The 21664-nt window shown below is 40.0% G+C and overlaps 1 long non-coding RNA gene across 2 annotated transcripts in view; it reads left to right on the plus strand.

The window, feature by feature from the left end:
- Positions 1-3457, plus strand: part of LOC126941063 (uncharacterized) — a 43700-nt gene extending 40243 nt beyond the window's left edge. For both annotated transcript variants that reach the window (XR_007721067.1, XR_007721066.1), the window contains exon 5: positions 284-3457. This is a non-coding gene — a long non-coding RNA (uncharacterized LOC126941063). The remainder of the gene's footprint in view (positions 1-283) is intronic.
- The last annotated feature ends 18207 nt before the right edge of the window (positions 3458-21664 follow it).

Here is a 21664-nt window from a genome sequence, read left to right on the forward strand (position 1 = left end):
CAAGAGTGGGAAGTAACTTACACACATGGTCACACCTTGCTGCCTGGGGGGCTGGGAGCTGTTTTGCCCTTGAATGGTTATATTCATTTCCTACTGCTGCTGTTACAAGTTACCACAAATGTAGTGACTTAAAACAACATGAATTTATTGTTTTACAGTTCTGGAAGTTAGAAGTGTAAAATGGTCTAACTTGGCTAAAACAAAGGTGTTGTCAGGGCTGTGCCAACAGCCTTGGAGCCTTCTAGAGGCTGCATGACAGAATCTGTTTCCTTGTCTTTTCCAGCTTCTAGAGATGGCCTACATTCCATGGCTCATGGCCCCTTCTTCCACCTTCAAGTCCAGCAATGTAGCACATTCAAGTTTCTCTGACTCCAACATCCTCTTCTGCCTCCCTCTTCCATTTAAAGACCCTTGTGATTACACTGGACCCACCAGGATTATCCAAGATAATTCCTTATTTCAAAGTTAGTTGATTAGCAACCTTAATTCCATCTGCAATCTTAATTCCCCCATGCCAGGCAACAGAACATAGTCACAGGTTTCAGGGATTATAACATGGCTAACTTTGGGGAACATTGGTCTGCCTACCACACCTGCATTCTCAATGTGCTTGCATTTCATTTTTTGCTTTATTATCTTACGATTTCCAAACTGTGCAGCTTCAAGCATCACTTTCTTACACAACTGCATTGAAGTCAGGAAGAAAATGGCAAAGGGGAAAGGGATTTCCTTTTATCAATAGCAAAGTCTTTCCCAAATGCTTTCCAGGTCATTTTTCCTTTATTCTCATTGCTAATAACTGGATCTCTTAGCCATTCATCCTAGCAACAAATGAGGCTGGAAATGTAAGTAGGTAATGAAAAGAGAAGGCGTTGCATTACCATGACTGGTTTCAAAAAGAGAGAACTGCTGTTGGGCAGGCAACTAATGGTGCCTGCTCAGAAAGCCACCAGCTCCTAAGCTTTAGTCACCTGCCTTCCCATTTTCTGGTTTTCTCATTCTACTAGCTGATCACACTTTAACTCACGCTAGCATGCATTTTCCCCACTAACTATTGTTTATGCTATGAACTTTGTATTTGAGGATCCTTCAGATGTCAGCTTTGGATTTTCAAAGATGAATTTTTATAACTCAAAAAAGAAAGGAAAGAAATGAGGAAATTTCTCAAAAAGCCCACTATTTAAAAAAATTAATGTTCTACTGGAATTTTAAAATATTGGTTTTAAAGACTATTGTTCCCACTATGTGGTCACAAAAAACTATTTGGAAAAACTTAAGTTTTTCTGTCGCTTGAAACAATATCCACTTCAGGCTCATGACTTGAGTGATAGAAAGGCTATGAGGTGAGAAGGAAATTTACTGAGAACAGCATCATCAGAAGTTCCTGTTTCAGAGTCTTATCCTATCACAAAAGTCTATACTTAATGCCTCCTTTCAGCTCCTCTGATTTAGTCCTCAACTGATTGCAGTCCATGTTCACTCAAAGCCTTCCCTGTAAACAGTTCTAGGAAAGGGGACCAAGGATCTTCGTACTGTCTGATTCAATGAGGATTTTCATGGCCCTGGGCAGGGAGGCACTGGAAGAAGCCCCCGTGGTAGACTCCTAGGATGAAACTCATGCAGGGGCGGCCTCTGCTCCTGAAGCCACTGAGGAGCGAGCCTCCAGCCTCCAAGATGCTCTGAAGCACAAAAGGAATGAATCCTAAAGAGGAGCTCAGCCCTAGCTCAATGGTTAACAGGCACTTCCTGTCTGCAGAGAGGATTCAGTGGGATGCTGTGTATGAGGCACTTGTCACAGTAGCATCAAGTGCCTATGAAATGTGAGCTATTTTGTTGCTAGGATTAGTAAACTGATTTCCGAAATAGGAAAAGGAGAATCTAGTACTTATGCTCCTTGACTGTCTTGTGTGGGAAAAAATTTGGAAATTTATAAAATCTGTATTCCTCTCCAGCCTTCATTATCTCAGAGGAAAAAGTGTCTCTCTTTCTACATCACTATAGAAAGGTGATCACTGTCACTATAAGGCAGTTCCCTCAGCAGGGAAAATATCTTTTGTTAACTGTAATTGGAGCCACATTTTAATACTGTTAGACGTTCAGTCTCCTTATTCTGAGTTCCTCTTAGTGCTCTACAAAACAAAGCATTATTTTAAAATAAATGTGACTATGTGCATGACAATGTTACAGCAGACTTGCAAATTACTTAGGAAATTTCATTATGTTTCCATTTATAAAATTATCTTATTAAGTATTGCCCTCCTTTAGGAGACATCTATGACCGAAGGAAGGTTTGCAATTTGCCATTCCTGGATGATTTCTGAGGAGGGAAACTCACAGTAATAACTGTTTTGCTGTTTCACTCCACAGCCATGATGACTGTTGAATTTTAAAAAGGTACTGTACTGGGTTGCAAATGAAAAAGAAACAAGTATATATAAAGAAGGAAGAGAGTACTATCCATAGAGAGTAGGAATTCCAGCCTGGAGTGAAGTAATTGCCATGAACCACGTGTCTTTCCAAAACATGCCAGGAAATTTTGCTATTCATATTCATCTGGAACTCATAAGTCTCTTTCTGGACCCTTCAAGGACCCTGCCAACAGTGACTGAAACCAGAAATGTACCTGAAAGGGCAGCTTCTAGTAGAACTGTAACAGTTCCTGGCCTTTCTGTCTAGGGAGCTTCAGCCCGCCTCCAGGAACAGAGACCACAGATTGAAGAAGCTGAAAGTCTGCTGGAGATCTGTTTTTCCAAGAGTAGTTCCAGAATCATCAGGGCACTCCAGTAACAGCTCGTTTTATTTTATTTTATTTATTTTATTTTATTTTATTTTATTTTATGATGGAGTCTTGCTCTGTTGCCCAGGCTGGAGTATAGTGGCACAATTTTGGCTCACTGCAACTCTGCCTCCCGGGTTCAAGCGATTCTCCTGCCTCAGCCTCCCGCGTAGCTGGGATTACAGGCACACGCCACCATACCCAGTTAATTTTTGGATTTTTAGTAGAGACGGGGTTTTGCCATGTTGGCCAGGCTGGTCTCGAACTCCTGATCTCAGGTGATCCACGCGTCTTGTCCCCTGCCCCCAAAGTGCTGGGATTACAAGCAGGAGCCACCGTGGCCAGCCCCGGCTAGTTTTTGTAATTTTGGTAGAGACGGGGTTTCACCATGTTGGCCAGGCTGGTCTCAAACTCCTGGCCTCAAGTGATCCAACCACCTCAGCCTCCCAAAGTGCTGGGATTACAGGCATGAGCCACTGTGCCCAGCACCTCATGGTGGCTTTAAAATGCAATTTATCTAATGACTAATAATGTTGACCAAATTTCATGTGTTTATTTACCATTTTTAAAAAATAGATTGTCTTACTGATTTGTAAGAGTTTTACATATTCTGAAGACAAATCCCTCATCAGATATATGTTTTGCAAATATTTTCTGTGTCTTCCTTAATGGTGTCTTTTGAAGAGCAAAACGTTTTAATTTTTGATGTAGTTTTGATCTATTTTTTTCCTTTGGTTCTTACTTGGTGTGCCCTATCTAAGAAACTGCTAACTAACCCAACATCACAAAGATTCTTTTTCTAGATTTTCTCCTAGGGGTTTAAATTTTAGCTCTTATATTTTTAGGCTAGTTCTCAATTTCAAGATAATTTTATATATGATATAAGGTAAGGGTCTACGTCATTTTTTAGTATATTTTCCTATTACAGAACATTCCAACTTTCCTTTTAGAGAACTAACAGGGTAAGGGGGACAGATACTACACACAGTTAGGAGTCAGAGGAAACCTTCCTTGAAGTGGGGGTGAATTATAATGCTTTTGTGCAAAATTATAGGCCATTTTTGAATCACCTAGGTTGTTCAGGAAATCTCAGTGCTTTCATATGATTTGAGATGGTCCTGGATAGGTGGACTTCCTGCTGTTTTGTAAGTGGCAAATAAATATCTTCTCTGGAGGAAAGTACCATCATCCTAATCTCAAATTATTTCTACAAGTAACTTTAGTTATAGTCAAAAGTCACAAAACATGTAAGAAAACTAGAATCCTTGAGAAAGAAACAGCAAATGCAACAATTTCAGATGCTAAAAATATCAGATACAGACTACAAAACAAATATATATATTATGATTTTTAAGAATGACAGTTCAACAAAAGAAAATTAATAAATAGAATTACATCATATCTATAGAATAAAAAGCAAAACCCACATGACCATCTCAATAGACACACAAAAAAATTGACCAAAAATTCAATATCCTTTCATGAGAAAAACAAACGTAGAAATTGAAGGGAACTTCCTTAACCTAATACAGAGCATTTATGAAAACCCATAGCTGGCCAGGCGCGGTGGCTCACACTTTTCATCCCAGCACTTTGGGAGGCCAAGACGGGTGGATGGCTTGAAATCAGGAGTTTGAGACCAGCCTGGGCAACATGGTGAAACCCCATCTCTACAAACAACACAAAAGCTAGCCAGCCATGGTGGTGTTCACCTTTAGGCTCAGCTACTCAGGAAGCTGAGGTGGAAGGATCACCTGAGCCTGAGGAGGGCAAGGCTGCAGTGAGCCATGATTGGGCCACTGCACTCCAGCCTGGGCAACCGAGTGAGAACCTGACTCAAAGCAACAACAACAAAACCCTCATAGCTAACATCACACTAAATGGTAAAAAATGGAAAGTTTTCCCCTAAAATCAGGAATAAGACAAAGATGTTCATTTCTACCACTCCTATTCAATATTGTACTGCAGGTTCTAGCCAGGGAAATTGGGCAAGAACATGAAATTAAAAGTACCCTGATTGGAAAGGAAGAAGTAAAGCTATCTTTATTTTCAGATGATATGAATAGTACAAAGAACATTCTACCAGCCTAGGCAACAAAGCAAAACTCGTCGCTACACAAAAATTAAAAAATTAGCCAGGCATCATGGCACATGCCTATAGTACCACCTACTGAGGAGACTGAGGTGGGAGGACTGTTTGAGGCTGGGAAGTCAAGGCTGCAGTGAGCTGTGACTATGTCACTGCACTTCAGCCTGGGCAACAGAGCAAGATCCTGTTCCTAAAAATAAGAAAAGAAAAATTCTAAAGAAGCCACCACCCACCTCGGCCTCCCAAAGTGCTGGGATTACAGGTGTGAGACACCGCGAGGCAGGTGGATCACCTGAGGTCAGGAGTTTGAGACCAGCCTGGCCAACAGTGTGAAACCCTGTCTCTACTAAAAATACAAAAAAATTAGCTGGACATGCCTGAAATCCTAGCTACTCAGGAGGCTGAAGCAGGAGAATCACTTGAACCCGGGAGGTGGAGGTTGCAGTGAGCCGAGATTGCGCCATTGTACTCCAGCCTGGGAGACAAGAGTGAAACTCCGTCTCAAAAAAAAAAAAAAAAAAAGAAACCACCAAAAGAACTATTAGAACTAATAAATAATAAACAATTTCAGCAACATTGCTGAACCCTTGTAATTGATACAAGATCAATATACAAAAATCAACTGTATTTCTCTACAGCAGCAATGAGTAATCCAAAAACAACATTAGGCATTCCATTTACAATAGCCTCAAAAGTAATGAAATACTTAGGAATAAATTTAACAAAATAAGTCTGAAGCTTGTATACTGAAAACTACAAAACACTGTTGACAGAAATTAAAGAGACTTTAAAAAATGGAAAGGCATTCTATATTCACGGATTGGAAAACAGTGATATTAAGGTGGCAATACTCCCCCAACTGATCTACAGATTCAGCACAATGCCTATTAAAATCACTGCTGCCTGTTTTAGAAAACCTGACAAGCTGATGCTAAAATTCATGTGGAAATGCAAGGGACCCAGAATAACCAAAACAAACAATCTTGGAAAAGAATGAAGTTGGAGAATTTACACTTCTTGATTTCAAAACTTACCACAAATCTGCAGTAATCAAAACTATGTGGTACTGGCATAAGGACAGATACATTGATCAACAGAATGACATTGAAAGTCCAGGAAAAACTCATATGTTTATGGTCAACTGATTTTTGACAAAGGTGCCAACACAACACAATGGGACAGATTGGATTTTTCAACAAATGGTTCTGGGACAACTGGATTTCCACATGAAAAAGGATGAAGTTGCATCCTTACTACACACACCACATACGAAAATTAACTCAAAATGGATCTAAGACCTAAATGCAAGAGCTAAGGGTATATAGTTCTCAGAAAAAAATAGCAATAAATCTTTATGACCTTGGATTGGGCAGTGGTTTCTTAAATAGGACACCAAAACACAAACAACTAAAGAAAAAAAATTGAACTTCATCAAAATTAAAAACTTCTATGTTTCAAAGTAACTATCAAAAAAGTGAAAAGACAACCCACTAAGAAGAAAATATTTATAAATTATATATCTGACAACAGACTATTATCCAGAGTACACAAAGCACTCTCACAACTGAACAATGTAAAGACAAATAGCTCAATTTTTAAATGGACAAAGAATTTGAACAGACATTCCCTAAAGAAATAATATAAATGGATGATAAGCACTTTAAGATACACCCAACATCATTAATCGTTAGGGAAATGCAAGTCAAAACCACAATGAAATACCACCTTAAAACCCCTAGGATGGCTATAATAATAATTTTAAAATAGAAAATAAATGTTGGCAAGCATGTGGACAAGTTGGAGCCCTCATACATTGGTGGTGGAAATATGAAATTGCGCAGCCACTATGGAGCATAGCTTAGCAGTTCCTCAAAAGGTTAAACAGAAAGTTGCCATATGATTCAACAATTCCACTCCTAAGTATATATGCAAAAGTATTGGAAACATTTGTTCACACAAAACTTATATACCAATGTCCATAGTAGCATGATTTAGAATGCCCCCAAAGTGGAAACAACTCAAATGTCCATTAACTGATGAATAGACAAAATGTGATATAGCCATATGATGGAATATTATTTGACGATAAAAAGAAATGAAGTACTGATCCATGCTACATGATGAACCTTAAAAACATTATGGTAAGGGAAAGAAGCCAAACCCAACAGGACACATGTATGATTCCTTTTATGTGAAATATCTGGCACAGGCAAATCCACAGAGATATAAAATGGTTTAGTGATAGTCAAGAGCTAGGAGGAGGAGGCACTGGGAAGTGACTGATAATGGAACTTATTTGGGGTGTGATTAAAATATGCTGTAATTAGATAGTGGTGAAGTTATACAACTTTGTGACTGTACTAAAAACGGTTGAATCATATACTTCAAAAGGGTGAATTTTTGTGGCATGTATATGTTTCCTATTGCTGCTGTAACAAAATATCACAACCTGGCTGGTTTAAAACAAGACAAATATATTGCATTCCAGTTCTAGAGGTCAGAAGTCTGTTACGGTCTCATTTTGCTAAAAGCAAAGTGTCAGCAGTGTTGCATTCCTTTCTGGAGCTTACTAGGGAAATGTTTCCTTGGCTCTTCCAGCTTCTAGAGGCTGCCTGCATTCCTGGCTCATGGCCCCTTCCTCCATCTTCCAAGGAAGCAATAGCAGATTGAGTCCTTCTCACATCAATCTGACCATTCTTCTGCTTCTCTTTCACTTATGTGGACCCTTTTGATTACATTGGACCCAACCAGACAACCCAGAATAATCTATTTCAAGGTCACCTACTTGGCAACCTTAATTTCACCTGTAACCTTAATTCGCTTTTGCCATATAGTACAACACGTTCACAGCTTCCAGGGATTGGGATGTGGGTTTCTTTGGAGTACCATTTTTCTGCTCACTACAGTATGTAAATTATATCTCAACAAAAACATTTGTATGAGAAAAAAAGTAAAGCAATCTTCAAGTTAAGAAATAGGAAATTATACTAAAAACTAGAAATGGGTGTAGGCAGGGTGTGGTGGCTCACACCTATAATCCAAGCACTTTGGGAGGCCGAGGTTACCAGATCACCTGAGGTCAGGAGTTCGAGACCAGCACGACCAACATGGTGAAACCCCATCTCTACCAAAAAATACAAAAATTAGCTGGGCGTGGTGGCGCAGGACTGTAATCCCAGATACTCAGGAGGCTGAAGCAGGAGAATCCTTGAACCCGGGAGGCGGAGGCTGAAGTGAGCAGAGAGCCACTGCATGCCAGCCTAGGCGACAGAGCGGGACTCCGTCTCAAAAAAAAAAAAACTAGAAATGGGTAAAAATGGAAATTCTATAGTAACACAAAAAGTTAGTTTTTTTTTTTTTGTCCTAGGCAAAAAGTCTTGTCACATGTAAGGTGTCCATTTTCCAGTAATACAGTATGTTAGTGAATACATAATATGACTTATGCAGTCTGGTATTACATAAAATGGGAATGAAAGTAATAATTGCACTTTGCAATCAGATGAGCTCACTTATAACAGATTACAAGTGGCTGAAATTTTTTTGCCATTTCTCTCTTTAGGGAGTGAAGTCTAATTCTTCTCTCCTTGAATCTGGGCTGACTTTAGTTACTTCTTTGACGAATAGAATACAGCAAAAGTGTGATATTTTGGGTTGCCTAAGGCTAGGTCATGGGAAGCCTTGAAACTTCTCCCCAGGTCTCTTGGAATGCAGACTCTAGGGGAAGCCAGCTGCCATGTAAGAAGTCTGACGACCCTCACATTGTCATACTTTGAGGAAGCCCCACCTAGCCACATGGAAAGGCAGCATGGAGAGACATCTGGATAGCCTCCAGCTATGCAGACACATCATGTCCAAAATACAATCACATGCACCACCAGACCTGTGAGTTGATAGGTCTTCGGATGATTTCAGCTTCAGGATCATCTGACTGCAGCTACTACCCATTTCCCTATTCCCCCTTCCCCAGCCCCTGGTAGCCTCCATTCCACTTTTTGGCTCTATAAATTTAACTAATCCTGGTAACTCATATAAGTGAAATCATATAGTATTTTTTGTAACTATCTTATTTCTCTTCACATAATGTCAAGATTCATCCATGTCGTAGCATGTGTCAAAATTTCCTTCCTTTTTAAGACTGAATAATATGCCATTAAATGCATACCATATTTTGTTTATCCATGTATCTACTGATGGACACTTGTGTTGCTTTCACCTTTTGGCTACTGTGAATAATGCTGTTATGAATATGGGTGTACAAATATCTTTCTGAGTCCCTGCTTTCAATTAATTTGGGTATATACCCAGAAGTGGAATTGCTGGATCATATGGTAATTCTATTTTAATTTTTGGAATAACTACAGTATAGTATTTTATCTCTGCTTTCTTAATTATTTCCAAATAATGGAAAAAAGTCATATCACAAATGTAGAATATACTTTTAAAGAATTTTATGATATGTTAATTCAAAATAAAATATTTTATGTAAATCATTTTTACATATCAAGCAAAAATTAACAAATTATCTTTTTAGTCCCAAGTGGTTTTGAGGAATTAAATATTGATGTCAAAGATGCTCTTTAGTCAAATTAGGTTGAAAAACACTGTATTAGCTGAAACACTGAATTCGGAGCAAGAAGGAGATTGATCAGTGCAGCACGTGGGTAAGGACAGTTATTTAATTAAGAAATATTTCATTGAGTAGTGACTCACTGTATGTGTGTTTTTGATGGACAGTGTAAAAAAGGAATGAGATATCATCCTAAAAGAGCGTAGGGTCTAGTGGACTGGGGCAGGTGGGGCGGGGGATGGAGAGCAGTATAATACATCCAATAATTAAAGGATAATTAAGTTCAGAATGTATAATTAGGTACTAAATCTATGATACTATCAAATCCTTCAGGGACACAGAGAAAGAAATCACTGCAAGGTAGGGTAACTGAAAGAAACTTCATGATGAAATAAACAGTGTCTCAAATTTGAGAGGATAGGAGGAGTCATTTAAGGTACATACATAGGGAACTTCAAGTTTGTGGGAAAATAAAATTAAGAGATAAAAATTGAAAAATTAAAACTTTATTTCTCAACATAAGCTCCACCAAGATCAAGACACTTTTGTAAGTGATGAGACCATCCCTAAAGAACTGAGGGTCCTGGATATTTAACCATGTCAATGCAGTCTTTTTTACATTATTAACTGAAGAAAAAAAAATGGGTGCCCTTCACAGATTTTTTTTAGATTAGAAAATAAAAAGTCAGAATGAGCCCAATCAGGACTGGAAGATGGATGAAGTCTATTGATTTCCCATTGAAACCTTTGCAAAACTGTCCTTGTTTAATAAGAGGAATGAGTAACAACATTGTCATTGTGAAGAACTCTAGTGAAGATTTCTGGGTGTTTTTCTTCTAAAGTTTTGGCTAACTGTCTCAAACCACCCTCATAATAAGCAGTGTTATCATTCTTTGATCCTTCAGAAAGTCATCAAGCAAAATTCCTTGAGCATTCCAGAAAACTGTTGTCACAACCTTTGCTCTTAACCAGTCCACTTTTGCTTTAACTGGACCACTTCCACGTCTTGGTAGCCATTGCTTTGATGGTACTTTGTCTTCAGAATCATACTAGTAAAGCCATGTTTCATCTCCTGTTAAAATTCTTCAAGGAAATGCTACTGGACCTATATCTTATTTGTTTAAAATTTCCACTGAAAGCTCTGCTCTTGTCTGCAGTGGATCTGGGCGCAATGGTTTTGGCACTCATAGAGTGGAAAGTTTGCTCAACTTTATTTTTTTCGTCAGAATTGTGTAAGCTGAGCCACTTGAGACATCTATGGTGTTGGCTATTGTTTGTACTGTTAATTGTCAGTCCTTTTCAACTAGGGCATAAACAAGATTATTTTTCCCTTGCAAATTGATGTGGATGGTCTGCCACTGCAGGCTTCATCTTCAATATCATCTTGTCCTTCTTAAAGTGATTGATCCATTTGTAAACTTCTGATTTATTTGGGGACATTGTCCTCATAAACTTTTTGTAAAGCGTCAATGATTTCACCATTCTTTCATGCAAGCATCACCATAAATTTGATGTTTGTTCTTGCTTCAATTTTAGCAGAATTCCTGTTGCTCCAACAGGGGATCTTTTCAAATCGATATCTTATCCTTCTTAGTGCCTCAAACTAGGTTCTATTCAGACATGTCATATCAAGTTAGTATGAATTTATTTGCAAAAAATTTGAAATCCATGCATAGTTTTTCATAATACACATTTTCTATGAACTTTTTGAAGGTTCCCTCATGGAATAGCTTGAGCAAAAGCAAAGATTCAAATGAGAATAGGACTCTGACTACTCAACTTACACGTGCAACCTTCTTAACATCTTTGAGCACATCTGTACATCAACAAAGCAACTCTTCTGTAATAAAATACAACAATCTATTTTAAAGGCAAATTTCTCACCATTTCCTCAAAATGTAAAGATGCACAGTCCTGGCAGTCATCGTATTCATCACTGGTTATATTAATTACTCCTCGAATTCATTCATAGTCCCACTAAATATTCTGTAACCGAAACAATACATTGTAAAGTTAAGTTTCAACTATGTGTATATAAAACGACAATGTAGAGAGAGAAGATGAAAATGGTTAGAATATGAAATACAAAATTGTATATAATAAGCAAACAGAAAATACACAAAGCTATTACTGTCCTTGGTTGTGTAATTTGTTGTGAAACTGAATATCTGCCTCTTCCTTCTTCCATTAACTAGTTCACCTATCCTCCATCCTCAGCCAGAAACACAGCTTGTTGGGGTTCTCTACCCAGTATAGTGACCCAAACCTTTATTCCTGGAGAATCTAAGTTGTTAACCTTGACTTTTTTGGTTTCTGTAGTTTTCCATTAACATTTACTAGTGGCCACAGAAGTATAAGAGGCACACCTGGATAACTCCCTGAGTTTCAGACACAGTCCTTGCCCCTATAGTGTAGTAGCAACACAAGTTCCTCTTGGTAACCATGATCAAGTACCTCACCTATAATAACTCCTTTTTATTTTCCAGTTGGTCCAATGGTATAAGAAGTCTAATATGTCTGGGAAGCAGTTTCACCTTCCTGAATGGTCCAATTCAATTGAAACATTGTGTCTGCTGGTGGAAGAATCCCTCCCTTGGGGACTATGACTTCCAAACCAGCATAGTTCAAAGTCTCTGAAAGAGGAAGAAAAATTCTGCAAATGGGTTATTGGGTATAAAAGTGAAAGGAGTCATGCTCGCTTTTACCCCTTGATGCCCAGATCCATGTAATCTGGCTATGAAGAAACAGCATCATAATGATCTCAGATTCCAAGCATGTATGATACCCTGTAAGACAGAATGCTGTTGTTTTGGGGCACTATCTCCCAACTGACACCATAACTGAGTCTTCAGTAAGTCATTCCAACTTTCAGTTAGGCCAGCTGCTTCTGGATGTTGGAGTATGTGGGTGGTAAGACCAATTGATTCCTTCCACAGACATGAACTCATTGCTATCCTTCATTTGCTGTGAAATGAGCTCCTTGATGAGAAACAATGCTGTGCAGAATACCAAGAAGATGACTAAGGTATTTTGTAAGTACATAGATAGTAGGGCTAGCTGAAGCATAACAGGCAGGGAAGGCGAATCCATATTCAGAATATATGTCTATTCCACTGAGGATTAATCTGTTTCTTCTGTGAATAAAATGGTCCAATGTAATCAATCTGCCACCAGGTGGCTGGCTGGTTCCCATAGACCACTTGAAGGGCTTAGTATTGACCTCTGCTGTTGACAAAGTAGGTACACATGGTGGTGTTCGCTAGGTCAGTTTTGGTGAGTGGGGGCGGTCCCTGTTTTTGAGCCCATACATAGCCTCCATCCCTGCCACTGTGGTTACTTTGTTTACAGTCCGTTGAGCAGGCACTAGGGAAAGAGACTGACTTGTATTCACCTGAGTGTCATTTTGTCCACTTGATTGCTAGGCACCTCCTCTATGGTGCATAGCCTTGGCTCACTGGATAGCAGAAAAGTCACTGTTTTGCCCTGGTAGTGAAACTTTCCTGAAATCTGCCCTTCAGAACTTACCAAAAGTCTTCCCTCTAGGGTGCAAGAGACAGCCATTCACTGGGAGGCGTCTCACTGGAGGCACTCGGCTACCAAACTGCCCAAGAGGTAGAGAAGCTGTGCACACCAGTCCCAGAAGGCAAGCCCTTCCTCCTGCAATGTCTCTCTAGCGCCTCCTGCTGACAAATTGTAACATCACGCCTACTGCTAAGGAGCTTTTTCTTATTTTTCCTCCTGTGATTTGGTTTATCAAACACTGTTTCTACAACTTAATATTAAACTAAGAAATTAAATGAACTCTCCCTCCACACAAATGAATTAAAGGCAAATTTCTCACCATTTCCTCAAAAATGCCATTTCCTCAAATCCTCTTGCTAGGTAATAATTGTCAGAACTTGCAAGAAATACGTTTTTATTTTATTCTAATCATTTTCCTGAGGAGTATCAAGATAAAATAAGAAGAACAGAGTCAGGAGATATTAGATCCAGTTTGGGTTCTGCCACTTAATAGCTGGCTAAATTGGGATAAGCATTTTCACTGTGGGGGTCTTTAGTTTTGTCATCTAGAAAAGAAAGGAGGCAGAACAACTGTTCAGTGCATTGCTTCCGGTTTGCCTATTCTCATTCCAGTTTCCTGCTTCTGGGAAATTTTAGGAATGTACTAAGTCAGTGATGATTATTTATAGACGACATTCGTTTCCATTTCATCTCCTCCACAAGGCAGAGCCCTATATTTTCCTGTGGCTACAAATACATCCCATCATAGCCTTACATTCTGTTTACCATATTTTGTCGTGGCCTTGGCCAAGGGGTAGATTCCAAAGGCATCAGGCAGTTGGATGGAATGACTTGTATTCAAATTTGTGGTTTGAGTCTCTGCAGCCATCACGGATATTACTTTCCCAGGTGTCATAATCCACCTTCCATCCAGGACTTGCTGCCTTTCTTAGGCCCCTTTCCTTCATTCCCTGCCTTAAGGAAGTAGATTTAAAAGACCCATTTCATGTTACATAGCAGTCACAGAAGGGTGAATTTCAACAAATTACTAGCTGGCGAAGGCAGTGTGCTGGGTTGAATACCCCCAAAATTTATGTCTACCTAGAACCTCAGAATGTGACCTTATTGGAAATGTACATTTTTTGCAGATGTAATTAATTAAGATGAGGTCATACTTGATTGTTAGGTGGGTCCTAAAGCCAACAACTGATATCTTTTAAAAAGATGATACATGGAACCACACTCAGACACAGAGGGAAGAAGGCCATGTGACGGGGAATGTCAAAGACTGCCGGCAACCAGCAGGAATCATAGAGACAAGGAAAAGGGTATGGCCTTACCAACACCTTCATTTCAGATTTCTAACCTCCAGAACCATGTGATAGTAAATCCCTGTTGTTTCAAGCCACCAAGTTTGTGGTAGTTACAGTATGAATTTCCTAGGGAGGAAACTCATAGAGGAATCACCTCACATATTGCTAAATATTTAGTTCCAGTCTGTGGAGAACCAACTTGAAGATGAAAACATGGAGCCCCACGCCTTGGAAGAGAGGTGGGGAGCAAGACTTCATACGGGGCAGTGTGCTGAGCATCCAGTGTTATAGCAGACCCTGAAGCTCCAACATGTCTCTTTCTCAGCATGTTTTACTGTCTTCCCTAACATGTATTTTCAGTATTGCATGAGATGCATTCTCTTCATCTCTTCACATTCAAATTTGTCATGAAGCCATTATGCTTTTTTTTTTTTTTTCTTTTATGGAGATGGAGTCTTGCTCTGTCACCCAGGCTGAAGTTTAGTGGTACGATCTCCGCTCACTGCAACCTCTGCCTCCTGGGTTCAACCAATTCTCCTGCCTCAGCCTCCTGAGTAACTGGGATCACAGGCATTCACCACCATGCCCAGCTAGTTTTTATTTATTTATTTATTTTTAGTAGTGATAGGGTTTCACCATGTTGGCCAGGCTGGTCTCGAACTCCTGACCTCAGGTGATCCTCCTCAGCCTCCCAGAGTTCTAGGATTATAGGCATGAGCCACTGCACCTGGCCCCATTGTGCTTTTTATTCCAAAGTAAATCTTCCTCATGGATTATCTGTCTTCTTTGGTAACTATGCCTTTAAATCTGTCTGAATCATCTTTGCTAAATTTCAGATTTAACATTTTGACCTCATCCTTCATTTCCTTCCTATGTTACCCCGGGCTCCCATTATGAATATGAATCAAACTTCACATCTTCTTGTTTCGAGTCCACTCTCATAAGCCCATTGCTATAAGCAAACTGATTCTTTTATCAATTTGTTCCTCTCCTTTTTTTATTATGTTTTTATGGAGCATAGACATAGACAACACAAGGATAAATGAGATGCAGACCCTGCCTAACATGTACATGAGTGAAATAGACGCATCATAGAAGATCCCAAATTTCTGTTGGAGAGAATGGGTGAATGGCAGTGCTAGTCCAGAAGATAGAAGATACAGGAGAAAAGGGGTAGGTAGAGGGAAAGGGAGGAATAATTCATGATCAGTGCAGGGTGTCGGGAAACAAGCAATTATGTTTAGTAGCAGTCAACTCTATGGAGAAGAGATTCAAAAAACAGGTCAGGCTCAAGATATAGGTTGGAACTAATTACTTTAGATATGGTAGTTGAAACCTCATAGGTGGCTATAGATAAGGTAGCCACAGAGAGCCTACGGCATGAAAAGTGCAGGAACTAAAGGCAGAACAGTGGAGAACGCTAATAATATGTGAGGTTGCAGAACAAGGGGAACAGTCAGCGGTGTTCAGAAGATGGAGAAGAGAATTCCCTTTCCTTTCTTTCTCCAGCTGCCCAAGATGCCAAAGGGAAAGAAGGCCAAGGGGAAGAAGAATGGCCCCAGCCTCTGCTGTCTTAAAGAAGCAGGAGGCTAAGAAGGTGGTAAATCCCTTGTTTGGGAAAAGGCCTAAGAATTTTGGCATTGGAGAGGACATTCAGCCCCAAAGGGACCTCACTTGCTTTGTCAAATGGCCCAGCTATATCTGATTGCAGCGACAAAGGGCTATACCCTATGAGCAGCAGAAGATGCCTCCTGTGATTAACTAGTTTACCCAGACTTCAGACTGCCAGTGAGCTCCTTAACTGCTTGGGCTGGCCCACAAGTACAGACCAGAGACAAAACAAGAGAAGCAGAGGCTGTTGTCGTGGGCTGATAAGACAGTTGCCAGCAAAGGGGATGTCTCCACTAAGAGGCCACCTGTCCTTCCAGCAGGGTTAACACTGTCACCACCTTGGTGGAGAATGAAAAGGCTCAGTTGGTGGGGACTGCACATGATGTGGATCCTGTAGAGCTGTCCGTCTTCCCTCCTGCCCTGTGTCATAAGATAGGGGGTCCTTACTGCATTGTCAAGGGGGAGGAAAGATTGGGGTATCTAGTCCACAGGGAGACCTGCACCACTGCCACCTTCACACAGTCTAACTCAGATGACAAAGCTTTCACTAAGCTAGCAGAAGCTAGCAGGACTAATTACATGAAGTGATTTTCCCATCTCAGCCTCCTGAGTAGCTGGGACTACAGGCACGTGCCACCACCCTTGGTTAATTTTTTAATTTTTTGTAGAGATGAGGGGGGTCCCCCTATGTTCCCCAAGCTGGTCTCAACCTTCTGGGCCCAAGCGATTCTCTGGCCTTGTAGCTTGTTTTTCTTTTTAATGTCCTAAATCAAAACTTAAAAGTTAACAACCAATTCAATTTTAAAACAATGAGCTGGTCATTGTCAGACTGGTCATTGTCAAGATTTATAGCTTGTGTCTTCTGTTAGACCCTGCCCCAAGAAAAATGCACATATGCACCTAGAAATACATATTTTGAGAGGTACCCAGCAATGTCCGTTAGAGCTTTCTGTGCTGAAGAAAATGTTCTATACGTGTGCTGTCCATTATGGGAACCACTAGCCACATGAGGCTAGTGAGCATTTGAACTGTGACAAGTGTGACTGAGGAACTGAATTTCTAATTTTAATTAATTAAAATTAAAATGTAGTTAGCCACAGGTGTCTAGTGGTTACCACATTGGGTACACAAAGAGCCACAGATCATGGGTTAAAATTCCTCTCAAATGCTTGTCTTCTCAAAGATTTTTTTTTTTTTTTTGAGACAATTCTTTAGTAAATATGGAGACTCTCCCCCTTGACTGCTGTGGTAGGTTAAAAAAATGGCCCCAAATGGTATCACGTCCTAATTCCTGGAACATTTACAGATGTTTACATCACATTTACCAATGTTACCTCATTTGGAAAAAGAGACTTTGCAGATGTATTTAAATTAAGGGTCTTGTGATGGATAGATTATTCTGGATTATCTGGGTGGGCCCTAAATGCAACCATGTGCATCCTTATGAAAAGGAGGTAGAGGGAGATTTAAAGATGTTGGCCTTGAAGATTGGAGTGATGCAGCCAGAAGCCAAGGAATGCTGGCAGCCAAAAAATGCTGGAGGAAGAAAGGAATGAATTCTCCTCTAGAGCCTCCAGAAGGAGGACTGCCCTGCATGCTGACACTTTAAGCCCAGTGAAATGGGTTTCTGACTTCTGTCTTTTAGAACTGTGAGGAAATATATTTCTGTTGTTTTAAGTCACCAGATTTGTGATAATTTGTTGCAGCGGCCACAGGAAACTAATACAGGTGCCCATTGGGATCACCTGGGGAGCTTTATCTACATTATTTCATTTAATCTTCAGATTATTATGATCCCAATTTTATAATCAGGAAATGAGGATTAGATAATTTTAGGACTTAACCCACAGTAGCTTGTGGCAGAGTTGGGGAGTGAACCCAGGTTTGTCTGTTGACTTTAGGACCACATTGGATTTCATAAACAAGGGGAAGAAAAACGTCTAAGATGACTCCTAAGACTTACTGCCTGGAACATAGAGCTAACAGCAGTTTCACTATCAAAGCAAGGAATTTGGCTTATTGAGGGTGAAGGGGAGAGAAGATGAACTCAGTTTGGGATACTTCCTGATATAGTTTGGCTTTGTGTCCCCACCCAAATCTCATTTTGTAGCTCCCATAATCCCCACGTGTTGTGGGAGGGACCCGCTGGGAGATGACTGAAGCATGGGGGCAGGTCTTTCCCGTGCTGTTCTCATGGTAGGGAATGGGTCTCGTTAGATCTGATGGTTTTAAAAACAGGAGTTTCTCTGCACAAGCTCTCTTTTCTCTTACCTGCCGCCATCCACGTAAGATACGACTGGCTCCTCTTTGCCTTCTGCCATGATTGTGAGGCCTCCCCAGTCATGTGGAACCACAAGTCCAACTAAACCTCTTCCTTTTGTAAATTGCCAGTCTCAGGTATGTCTTTATCAACAGTGTGAAAACAGACTAATACACTTCCTTAACTGTTTTCCCAGCTTGATACTTTATTCACGTCTTCCACCAAGGGAGCGAGAGCTCCCCTAGTTCCCTCATACAAACTCTCATATCTGTTCACTCTGTGGAAAAAAACTCATTTGAAATCTAAGCTGCTGGAACTCTAAATTATTTTAGGACTTGGAGGAATGTTATTACTGATCCTGAGTCACATGATAGGCACCTATAAACTAGGGAGCTATAACCTTCTGTTTCTCTGATTACAGATGAAGCCTTTTCCCTTACCTGCATTGTTTTGTAAAATGTTATATATGGCCAAAGGGAAGACCCCTTCCCTCTCCACTGTTGGCCTTTATTATAGATTCACCTTTCTCTTACCTTTCTCACACACAAACTTCTTGACTATCACATTGCCTTAAGATAGAATGTTAAATACACTCTTTTAAATTGGAAAGGAAATGAAAACCAACTATAAAGAAAACAAGCTGTATGGAAAAGAAAACAAACTGTAACTAATTAATTTGTTGAAACTATTAAGCCAGCCTTGTATAGAAAATGTTGTAATCCTGATAAATTTCTTTGTCTTCTTCCTATATTAGCAAGATTTAACTTTTAACTTTGGAGCACTGATCCCATTTCTCTGGAGTCTGTGTGTCCCAGAATGGTTATTCCCAGCTTTTTGCTTGAATAAACTCTTTAAAACTGGATTCTGACCCTTTTATTATTTCACGTTGACAAGTGTGTACCCACACTTGGACTCCTACACATACACCCCATCCACCACTTGCTTGGAAACCATAGTTCCATTGTAGGCAAATTGCTTTTTATTGCTAAATCTAAATTTCTTTTTTTTTTTTTAAATTTTAAAGTTTTTATTTTTGTTAATTTTTTATTTCAGTTTCAGGAGTACATGTGGAGGCTTGTTATACAGATAAATTACATGGGGGTTTGGTGTACATATTATTTCATCACCCAGGTAATAGGCATAGTGGGTAGTTTTTGAATCCCCCCCTCCTCCCACTCATGTAGACCCTAGTGTCTATTATTCCCCTCTTTGTGTCTTTGTGTACTCAATGTTTAGCTCTCACTTATAAGTGAGAACATGCAGTGTTTATAAACCTAAGTTTCTTTCTTTCTTTTTTTTTTTTTTTTTTTTTTGAGACAGTGTCTCATTCTGTTGCCCACGTTGGAGTGTAATGGAGTGATCGTGGCTCACTGCAGCCTTGACTTCCTGGGCTCAAGTGATTCTCCCATCTCAGCCTCCCAAGAAACTGAGACTAAAGGTGCATGCCATTATGCCCAGCTAATTTTTGTATTTTTTTTTTTTTGTGGACACGGGTTTTTGCCATGTTGTCCAGGCTATCTCGAACTCCTGGGCTCAGGCAATCCTCCCACCTTGACCTCCCAAAGTGCTGGGATTACAGGCATGAGTCACCATGCTTGAGCCAACCTAATTTTTTTAACTTTCTAATTCCTTATCCTATAGAAACATGGCAGCTGTATATAATATATCTGCTTCTTTGCACCTCTGGTCAAAGAAAACAAGGGTTATGTGTTTAGACAGACACAGATCCATGCCCCTAAAAGCTTCTACCCAGGTGGAGAGCAAATATGTTGGGATGAAGGGAGTGGTGAAGAAGAGTACAAAGTTGAGAAATAAATGTCTCTATAATGTCATTATAGAGTGATTGCCTTAGAAATGGTTCATAAAAGTCATAGAGATCTTTATATACCTATATAAGGGAAGCATTCAGATTTGATATTTATTTTCACATGATCACACAAAATGTCCAATTATGTGCAGAGTTATTGATGATAGCATCCCATTCAGCTTCTGATCCAGTCTACCCAAAACTCCCCTCAAATGTCCACATAAGCCATTGTCAAACATACTCTGTTGTCTAACTTTCCTGAATGACACATTATGTACCCAATCATCTGTCAGTCTTCCATCTAAGCAAGCACCAGCCTCCCAAGTGTTTCCAGAATCTGCCCCCATTCTCGTCCCCTCTGTGCTAGTTCAGACCTTCACCAGCTGCAGCCTGGATCTTTGCAACAGCTTCAGGGCTGGTCACCCTGTCTTGAGTTTTGCCTCCCTTCAAATCTATCCTTCATGTTACTATCAGAGAGCCCTACCTGAATTGCAGATGTGCACATGCCACTAACTCAAGTTTCTGCTTAAAACCTTAGTTCATAGCCCTTTACTCCACCTGTCAAATGCTTTAAAACTAGGCTGCTGTTTGCCTCTTCAGCCTCATCCTCAGCCACTTATTCCGCTGTCCTTTAATCCAGCAAATCTAAACAACATCCCACACTGGTACCTCAGTCTCAAATGTGTCAACACCAGCCTTCTCCATCAACTCCAATCCCAGCCTTCTCCATCAACTCCAATCCCAGTCTCTCCCAGGACCTCCCTCTCTTTGTGCTTTTATAGTATCCTGTAGTTATCTCCATCAGAATGTTGCCACATTGTTTAGAAATGTCCATTTATACATCTTTCTCTTTAATTAGTGTATTAGCCCCTAAAGGGCAAGAATCTACATTTTACCATTGAATTCCCCGTGTTTACCATACTACTGGTATATAGTAGGTGCTCACTCTACTGGGACTTTATTGCTGCTAATTTCTTTTCACTTTACCCCCAAACATTAAAAAAAAAAAAAAATTAAAACAGCAAACAAAAACCTGTTCTTGCTCTACCTACCTGACTGTGAAACTTTTCTAATCAATCTTTTATGTCTGCTCCCTTTTTGTTGTTGTTGTTGTTAACTTTGGCCTCTGATATCTGACTGTTTGGTGGACCATACCCATGAATTCATCATCCCTGACCTCTTGCCACATCCCACAGTTCCTCCTTCTCCTTGAAGCTTTTGAATGTTGTTCATAGTCTCCTTAAATTATCTCCTGTTACTTCATGCCACTGCCAAGCCTTGCCCTCGTTTCAAATTATCCACTGACGTGAGTCATTTAACCTACCCTACCCACCAGCGCCAGAAACACATTCCCACTGGCACTTTTGGGCTGTTTGCTATTTGTGTTGGCAGCTGCCTCAGCAAAAAGTCTTATCCTGTGAAAGCCCCTTGTTTGAAGCAAGAATTTCTTCAAATTTAGTTTTATTGTACGTTAATTGGGATCCAAACCTCTCCCTAGTCCCCTGGCGTCATAGACTGAGTAAACCAGCCTCTTCTTTCTTCACTTCAGATTCCAGTACTAACATACTATTGGGGGGGCGTCATACGAAAAGAGATTTTTTGTTATTGTTATTGTTGTTTATTAATTAACAAGTGCTTTTCAAGCATCTCTGTCCTCTCCCTAATTCCTCAGTTCTGAGTACAAGTACATTTTCCAGGAGTCCCTAGGGAAAGGGGCTAGAGGAGGAAGTCACAGGGTGG

This window comes from Macaca thibetana, chromosome 18, assembly GCF_024542745.1.
Source record: "Macaca thibetana thibetana isolate TM-01 chromosome 18, ASM2454274v1, whole genome shotgun sequence".
NCBI lineage: Eukaryota > Metazoa > Chordata > Mammalia > Primates > Cercopithecidae > Macaca > Macaca thibetana.